Here is a 9,488-nt window from a genome sequence, read left to right on the forward strand (position 1 = left end):
CAAAAAACCTGTTAAATGCCATTGTTGTATCTGCCTCCACCGCCCCTGGCAATACACTCAAGGTGCACTCTACCTCTTATAACTTGCTCCACACATCTTTAAACGTTTCCCCACTCTCGTTAAAGCTATGCCCTCTAGTATTCCATCTCTGCTCTGGGAAAAAGGGGCAGGCACGGTGGCACTGCAGTAGAGTTCCTGGCTTACACTGCTTGCAGTGCCAGAGACCCGGGTTCGATCCTGAGTACAGGTGCTGTCAGTGCAGATTTGTACATTTTCCCCTTGACGCTTCAGGTATTTTACCGAGATCTTCAGTTTCCTCCCACAATCCAAACACATGCAGGTTTGTAGTTTAATTTGGTATAAATGTAAATTGTCCCTAGCGTGTGGGGGGTAGTTTAATGCACGGGTATCGCTGGTTGACGTGGACTTGGTGGGCTCAAGGGCCTGATTCTGTGCTGTATCTCTAAACTAAACTAAAAAAGGTTCTGACTGACTGGTTAAAGATATAAACACATGGGCTCACTGGTCTGAGGGCTATAGAAAGAATCTTGTACTTTGCTGACTTTCACAAGCAATGTTAAACTGAGACCAACGAGGTAACGGCAAGTTTGTTTTAGAGGGATGCAGTGAAAACAGGCCTTTCTGCCACCCGAGTCCACGCCAACCTGTACACTAGTCCTATATCCTGCACACTACGGGCAATTTACTGACGTCAATTAAACTACAAGCCGGCACATCTCTAGAATGTGGGAGGAAACCAGAGCACCCGAAGGAAACCAGAGCACGCGGGTCACAGGGAGAAGGTACAAACTACAAGCACGCGTAGTCAGGATCGAACCCGTGTCTCTGGCACTGTAAGGCAGCAACTCTTAGCCTATCGCTGCGCCACCATGCTGCTCAATTCACTTGATGCTAAGGAAGTTGTATGTTAGCTTCTGCAAACTTTAAAACCCAATGAGATGTTCCTTCTCCATTTGGCACATCAAGTCCTCTCCGTCATTCAATCATATCTGGATTGGCATGGCTTAGAACATCAGAACAACCCTCTGCCACTGATCTCTCAGGGACTACAAAGAGAAATATACTACAGTAATCCCTCTGTGTGCTTTATATCTGTCTGTGAAGGTGTTCAGATTTATCAAATATTGAATTGCATTCCAACAATGGAGTCTTTACGTTTATAGAGTTAAGCGTGAAACTGATAAAGCAGAAGTATTTTCGTGCCAGGAACAAACTACACACACTTTGACTATAGACACATCTCATTTGGTAAATGTCACAAATATTCTGCTGCTTTTTAAATATTTTTCCCCAACAAGGTAGGGTGGTGCAGCGGTAGAGTTGCTGCCTCACAGCGCCGGTGACCCAGGTGCTGTCTGTGCAGAGTTTGTACATTCTCCCCGTGACCCACGTGGGTTTTCTACGGGTGCTCTGGTTCCTCCCACACTCCAAAGACGTGCAGGTTTGTAGGTTAATTGGCTTCGGTAAAAAGTCCCCAGTGTGTAGGATAGTGCGGGTGTACAGGTGAATGCTGGTCGGCGTGGACTCGGTGGGCCAAAGGGCCGTTTGCCTTTGATTTCTTGACAGATCTAAGTAGATTAAGACAACCCCTTATCCCCTGTATTGATCAAATGAAGGGGTGTAATTGCCTTAGACTCTAACCCACCTACCCTTCACTTCTGGAGTAATAGAATCAAACTCATAACTTTTGGAAACATCGTCCTTTAGTTTAGTTTCTACAAGTGGGGTTTAATTCAATGCAGATTTAACTTTCTCCTGTGAAGCATTATCTTGTCCATCACTCGGGTTTCATCAACGTATTTCATTTCTAGAACTGTCAACAGTTTCATGTTGTCAGCAAAGTTGGAGCTTGTGTACATTGGTAATGTAGCTCTTTCATGTAAGCAAGACACCACCAGACCATGAAGGAACAAAGTGCTGGAGTAACTCAGCATGTCAGGCAGCATCTCTGGAGAACATGGATGGGTGACGTTTTGGTACAAGACCCTTCTTCAGGACCAGACGTCAACGAGTGCTGGATTCACCATGATGTAGAAACATAGAAAATAAGTGCAGGAGTAGGCCATTCGGCCCTTCGAACCTTTCAATATGATTTTGGCTGATCATCCAAATCAATACCCCATTCCTGCTATCTCCCCATATCCCTTGATTCTGTTAGCCCTAAAAGAGTTAACAGACATGGTTGATTTAGGCTAGGGATAGAAATATAACTTAGAAAGAAATAAGGTGTCAGCAGAAGCCAGACTGCTGGTAGAATAGAAAGTAACAATATAAAGAACAGAGAGAAATTCTAGATAAAAAGTAGCAATAGAAATACTTCAGCAGGAGATACCAGAGAATTAGAACAAAGGGGAGAGGGACACGAAGTCACGCTTAACTACGCATGCTTGATGAGATTCCATGAATATGTACTCACACCCACTATGGCAAGATGCCTAATTTAAATGCACATGCGATGCATGATAGGGGAGGTGCCTTTGACGTTGGGTGGGCGTTCCACGACGTTCTCGTGGGAATCTGGGCTTTATGTTATGATTGGAAGAAGCTCAATGGGGAGAGATGAGAATGTGATAATAATGAAAAGGAATGTATAAAGATAGAAGACATCCCGATCCTCGGTGTGCCTCTAGGGGACATCAGTGGAGAGGCACCTATTCTGCAGAATATGAAATTAATAAAAACACTTCTTTGTCTGAATTTGTCTCAAGAGCATTTGTGATTTTTGAATCTCACACCCTTAGAGCCACATCTAACACTCTCTTTAAAACATCCAGTCATTTGCCCGCCACTGCCTTCTATGGCAGAGAATTCTACAGATTTTCTGCGTGAAAAAGTTTTCCCTCTTCTGAGTCCTAATTGGCCTAACCCGTTATTCTTAAACTGTGACCCCTGGTTCTGGACTCCCCCAACATCGGGAACATTGTTCCTGCATCTAGCCTTAACTCCTTTAAGAATTTTATATGTTTCTATAAGATCCCCTCTAATCCTTCTCATTTCTAGCGAATTCAAGCCCGGTCGACCCATTCTTTCATCATACATAAGTCCCGTCACCCCGGATATTGACCTGGTGAACTTACGATGCACTCCCTCAATAGTAAGAATGTCCTTCCTCAAATTAGGAAAGGTACTGAAGTGTGAAAACGTACACCTCCAGATTCAGGGACAGTTTTTTCCCAGCTGTTATCAGGCAACTGAATCATCCTACCACAACCAGAGAGCAGTTCTGAACTACTATCTACCTCATTGGTGACCCTCGGACTATCCTTGCTGGCTTTACCTTGCACTAAGCGTTATTCCCTTACCATGTATCTATACATTGTAAATAGCTCAATTGTAATCATGCATTGTCTTTCTGCTGACTGTTTTTAACACGTGACAAAAAGCATTTCTCTGTACACGTGACAATAAACTCAATTGAACTGAGTTCCTTGAATCTAACACCTGAGATCAGTTGGTTATAACCACTGTGACCAGTGGTCATATGGTGAAGTGGTTTATTCCCTTCTGGGCCTGGTTTCCATTCGTAAGATCGCAAATTTGTAAACCATCATAATCAGAGGTGACCTCATAATGTGCCTGGCCGGCGACCTCACAGTGAACTGCATCCGTAACCATGAGAGACGGTCGGGCTCCATTCCATCCGTCAACTTGAAGTGGGTTCACCAAACCCATTCTGCCAGACATTGAAACAACTAGTTGCCACTAGAGATCGAAACTCTAACCTTCACTGTGCGGTTTAATAAACCAAGAAAGGAGTATCGAGAATGCCGGTGAAAAAGGAGAGCGCCAAGCCGGCTTACAAAAGGAGATCTAAGGTAGATCTGAATCTGTTAATAGCCCAAGATAAAAGGTGGAGTGACTCAGCGGGTCTTCTTCTTAAACTGTGACCCTTTGGTTCTGGACTCCCCCTACATTGGGAACATAGGGACGTAGGGCTCTACTGCCACCTCTGAGCTTTTCTTTATGGGAGAGAATACTATCCATCCAGTGACAATCCTGTCTCCAGTCTCCAACATCCCCCCCACCCCCCGCTCCCGTGTCTTGGCTCCTCTGCTCCACTGGCCCACTCAAACCGGAAGGGTCCTGACCTGACCTGACCTGAAATGACAAATGTTAGGGAGCATCTCTGGAGAACGTCTCTGGAGAAGGATATTGAATTATGTGAGGCAAGGGAAACAAGAAGAGTAGCTATGGAAACTATGAGATTCAAAGAAGAGGAAGTACTGACACTTTTGAAAAATATAAAAGTGGGTAAGTCTTCAGGTCCTGACAGGATATTCCCTAGGGCATTGCTGGAAGTGGAAGTGATGGAGGCAGGTTCGTTGGTATCATTTAAAAATAAATTGGATAGGCATATGGATGAGAAGGGAATGGAGGGTTATGGTATGAGTGCAGGCAGGTGGGACTAAGGGAAAATAATTGTTCGGCACGGACTTGTAGGGCGCAGATGGCCTGTTTCCGTGCTGTAATTGTTATATGGTTATATGGTTATAAGTTAGTGTAGAAATAGCAGGGGCTATGACAGAAATATTTCAAATGTCATTACAAGCGTGAATGGTGCTGGAGGATTGGCGTACTGCGCATGTTGTTCCATTGTTTAAAAAGGGTTCACAGAGTAAACCTAGCAATTATGGACCTGTTAGTTTGACGTTAGTGGTGGGAAAATTAATGGAAAGGATACTTAGAGATAATATATATAAGCATCTGGATAAACAGGGTCTGATTAGGAACAGTCAACATGGATTTGTGCCTGGAAGGTCATGTTTGACTAATCTTCTTGAATTTTTTGAAAAGGTTACTCGGGAAATTGATGAGGGTAAAACATTGGATGTTGTCTATATGAACTTCAGTAAGGCCTTTGACAAGGTTCCTCATGGAAGGTTGGTTAAGAAGGTTCAATTGTTGGGTATTAATGGTGGAGTAGCAAGATGGATTCAACAGTGGCTGAAAGGGAGATGCCAGAGAGTAATGGTGGGTGGCTGTTTGTCAGGTTGGAGGCCGGTGACAAGTGGCGTGCCACAGGGATCTGTGCTGGGTCCACTGTTGTTTGTCAATTACATCAATGATCTGGATGATGGTGTGGTAAATTGGATTAGTAAGTATGCAGATGATACTAAGATAGATGGTGTTGTGGATAATGAAGTAGATTTTCAAAGTCTAGAGAGATTTAGGCCATTTGGAAGAGTGGGATGAAAGATGGCAGATGGAGTTTAATGCTGATAAGTGTGAGGTGCTATATCTTGGCAGGACAAATCAAAATAGGATGTAAATGGTAGCGTATTGAGGAATGCAGTTGAACAGAGGGATCTAGGAATAACTGTGCATAGTTCCCTGAAGGTGGAATCTCATGTAGATATGGTGGTATAGAAATCTTTTGGTGTGCTGGCCTTTATAAATCAGAGCATTGAGTATAGAAGTTGGGATGTAATGTTAAAATTGTACAAGGCATTGGTGAGGCCAATTTTGGAGTATGGTGTACAATTTTGGTCGCCTAATTATAGGAAGGATGTCAACAAAATAGAGAGAGTACAGAGGAGATTTACTAGAATGTTGCCGGGTTTCAGCAACTAAGTTACAGAGAAAGGTTGAACAAGTTAGGTCTTTATTCTTTGGAGCGCAGAAGGTTAAGGGGGGACTTGATAGAGGTCTTTAAAATGATGAGAGGGATAGACAGAGTTGACGTGGATAAGCTTTTCCCATTGAGAGTAGGGAAGATTCAAACAAGAGGACATGACTTGAGAATGAAGGGACAGAAGTTTAGGGGTAACATGAGGGGGAACTTCTTTACTCAGAGAGTGGTAGCTGTGTGGAATGAGCATCCAGTGGAAGTGGTGGAGGCAGGTTCGATTTTATAATTTAAAAATAAATTGGATAGGTATATGGACGGGAAAGGAATGGAGTGTTATGGTCTGTGTGCAGGTAGGTGGGTCTAGGGGATAATAAGTGTTCGGCACGGACTTGCAGGGCCGAGATGGCCTGTTTTCCGTGCTGTAATTGTCATATGGTTATATGGTTATAACACGGATAGAAGACATTTCACGGAGTGCTGGAGTAACTCAACGGGTCAGGCAGCATCTGTGGAAAACACGGATATGTGACGTTTCACAGAGGACTTGGAGTAACGCAATGGGTCAGGCAGCATTTCTGGAGAACATGGATAGGTGACATTTCACAGAGTGCTGGAGTAACTCAGCGGGTCAGGCAGCATCTGTGGAGAACATGGATAAGTGACATTTCACAGCGCTGGAGTAACTCAGCGGGGCTGGGCAAATATCCATGGCAAATTTATAATCTTTACCAAAGCCAATTAAATAGTTACCTCTTAGATTCAATAGACAATAGAAAATAGGGGCAGGAGTAGGCCATTCGGCCCTTCGAGCCAGCACCGCTATTCAATGCCATCGTGGGTGATCATCCACAATCAGTACCCCTTTCCTGCCTTCTCCCCATATCCCCTGACTCCGCTATCTTTCAGAGCCCTATCTGGCTCTCTCTTGAAAGTATCCAGAGAACCAGCCTCCACCTAAGGCAGAGAATTCCACAGACTCACAACTCTCTGTGTGAAAAAGTGTTTCCTCATCTCCTAAGGCAGAGATAGATAGATTCCTGATTAGTACGGGTGTCAGGGGTTATAGGGAGAAGGCAGGAGAATGGGATGAGGAAGGAGAGATAGATCAGGCATGATTGAATGCCGGAGTAGATTTGATGGATCGAATGGCCGAATTCTGCTCCCATTCCTTATGATCTTATGGCTTTAGATTTTAGTTGAGTTTAGTTGATTGTCACGTGTACCGAGGTACAGTGAAACGCTTTTGTTGCGTGCTAACCAGTCAGTGGAAAGACAATACATTATTCCAATCAAGACGTACAAAGTGTACAAACACATGATAAAGAGAATAACATGAATAATGTTTACTACAAAATAAAATCTGGTAAAGTCCGATTAAAATAGTCCGTGGGTCTCCAATGTGGAAGATGGGAGGTCAGGACTGCTCGCTAGTCGGTGATAGGGTGGCTCAGTTGCCTGATAACATGGATAAAAACTGCTTTGACCATCCGGAGTCGCCTTCCAGAGGGAAGTGATTCAAAGTGTTTGTGGCCAGGGTCAGAGGGGTCAGAGATGATCTTACCCACTCGCTTCCTGGTCCTTGCAGTGTACAGTTCATCAATGGAGGGAATATGCAGACAATAACCTTCTCTGCTGATCGGACGATTCGCTGCGGCCTCCAGGTGTCGTGCTTGGTGGCTGAGCCAAACCAGACCATGATGGAGAAGGTGAGAACAGACTTTACGATGGCCGTGTAGAATTGGACCATCATTGCCTGTGGCAGATTGTGCTTCCTCAGCTGCCGCAGGAAGTACATCCTCTGTTGTGCCTTTTTGACTGTGGAGTCGATGGTGGCCCCCCACTTAAGGTCCTTGGAGATGATGGTTCCCAGGAACTTAAAAGACTCCACAGATGTGACTGTGGTGTTGTTGATGGTGAATGGGGGGAGGGGAGAGGGAGCTCTCCTAAAGTCTACAATTAATTCCACTCTCTTCAGAACATTAAGCTCTAGGTTGTTGCTACGGCACCAGGATGTCAGCTGTGACACTTCCTGTCTGGAGGCAGATTCCTCCCCATCCTGGATCAGTCCAATCAGGGTTGTGTTGTCTGCAAATTTGAGAAGGTTGACTGACAGAGGTGTCTGTGGAGGTGCAGTCGTTGGTGTAGGGAGAGTAGAGGAGAGGATGGAGTACGCAGCCTTGCGGTGCTCCTATGCTGAGGGTTTACGGTTCCGAGATGTGCTTTCCCAGCCAAAGTAAGGGTTGGGTGAAGGGTTGGAAACTAAGACCCTTGGACAGGTGAGTGGACAAGACAGGTTTAGAGGGGAGAATGGACCACAAGTGCGTGGGCCTTTGGTACCTTCTCAAGATGGCGTTATGAATGGCGGGTCCCTAACAAGATGGCCGCCATCAACCCCTCACAAAGATGGCCGCCGGAATCCGACCAATCAGCATCGCCGACCTCACCTGCCCTCACCAAGATGGCCGCCCGCCCGCCCGCCCCGGGTCTCCCCATCGACCGCATGAAAATGGCGGCGGAGAAGCGGAAGTTGGTGACGTCGCTGCGGACGGAGCTGTGGTAAATAATGTTGTAAATGAGCGGAATCTGTGGGGTCAACATGGTGGAGAAGTGAGTGAGTGAGGTCAATGACCACATCATCTACAGTACAGTACAGTACAGTACAGTACAGTACACGTGTGTGTGTGTGTGTGGGGGGTCAACATGGTGGAGATGTGAGTGAGGTCAATGACCACATCAACTACAGTACAGTACAGTACACGTGTGTGTGTGGTCAACATGGAGAATTTTTAGATACCAACGGAATGAAGAAAAAAACACAAATAATGCCTTACTGTTGATGACATGCAGTGAGTAAACGCGATAATTCCCAATATTTTCAATTCCGATATCTGCACGGCCAATGTTTACCAAGCACTTTAGCTGCTGTAGTCCCTTCCGTTCTCGCTTCTCTATACCTTCATTTCGCTTCACCTTTGGAATTCTAAAGTTGGGGACATGTCTCTCACACTTACCCCGACTCCCACAATTTTTTTCAGCGCAAACAATTCAACATTTTGGTGGTTTTTAACAGATAGGAAAGTACGCGTTTCTTGTATTAATAACATATACCGGAAGTGACGAATATCCTCCAGATGGATTGAGCGACTCCGTGCGTCAAGCCCTATGACCCAGTGACGTTACGTGCAACCCCTCTATATTATAAACTCACCGTCTGGAGCAGCGTCCTGAGATAAAACACGTTATAAACATCTCCCTCTCTCTGGCTCCCAACCCCCCTCTCTGTATATAATCAATAAATCACCAAATAAACTACACGTCTGGGGAAATAAACCGGTCTCGGGTAAAACTGGAGTAAATAATGTTATAAACACACAGGGGAACAAAATACACAAACAGCCCCACTCAAACAAAACTCTGAACATTAATAGCCCATTATCAGTTTATTTGCACTTTATCTGTTTTATATATTCATGTGTGTATATATTTATACAATGGTATATGGACACACTGATCTGTTCTGTATTCATGCCATCTATATTCTGTTGTGCTGAAGCAAAGCAAGAATTTATTTGTCCAATCTGGGACACATGACAATAAACTCTCTTGAATCTTGAATAAACCCGGTCTGGGGTAAAACTGAGGTAAATAATGTTATAAACACACAGGGGAACAAAATAAACCCGGTCTGGGGTAAAACTGAGGTAAATAATGTTATAAACAAACATGAATAAACTGGGCTGTGGAGACGTTCCCAAAACATCCGACCCCGACCCCGAGGTAAAATAATTCTAAATCTGCTGTGGTGACATTACATAAGTTGACATTTCATAACAACCACATGAATCATCGGGCTGCCTTTTAAACACATGCCCATAAAGTTTTGAGTCTATTGGTTGTA

This window comes from Amblyraja radiata, unplaced genomic scaffold (assembly GCF_010909765.2).
Source record: "Amblyraja radiata isolate CabotCenter1 unplaced genomic scaffold, sAmbRad1.1.pri S53, whole genome shotgun sequence".
In the NCBI taxonomy this organism is placed as follows: Eukaryota; Metazoa; Chordata; class Chondrichthyes; order Rajiformes; family Rajidae; genus Amblyraja; species Amblyraja radiata.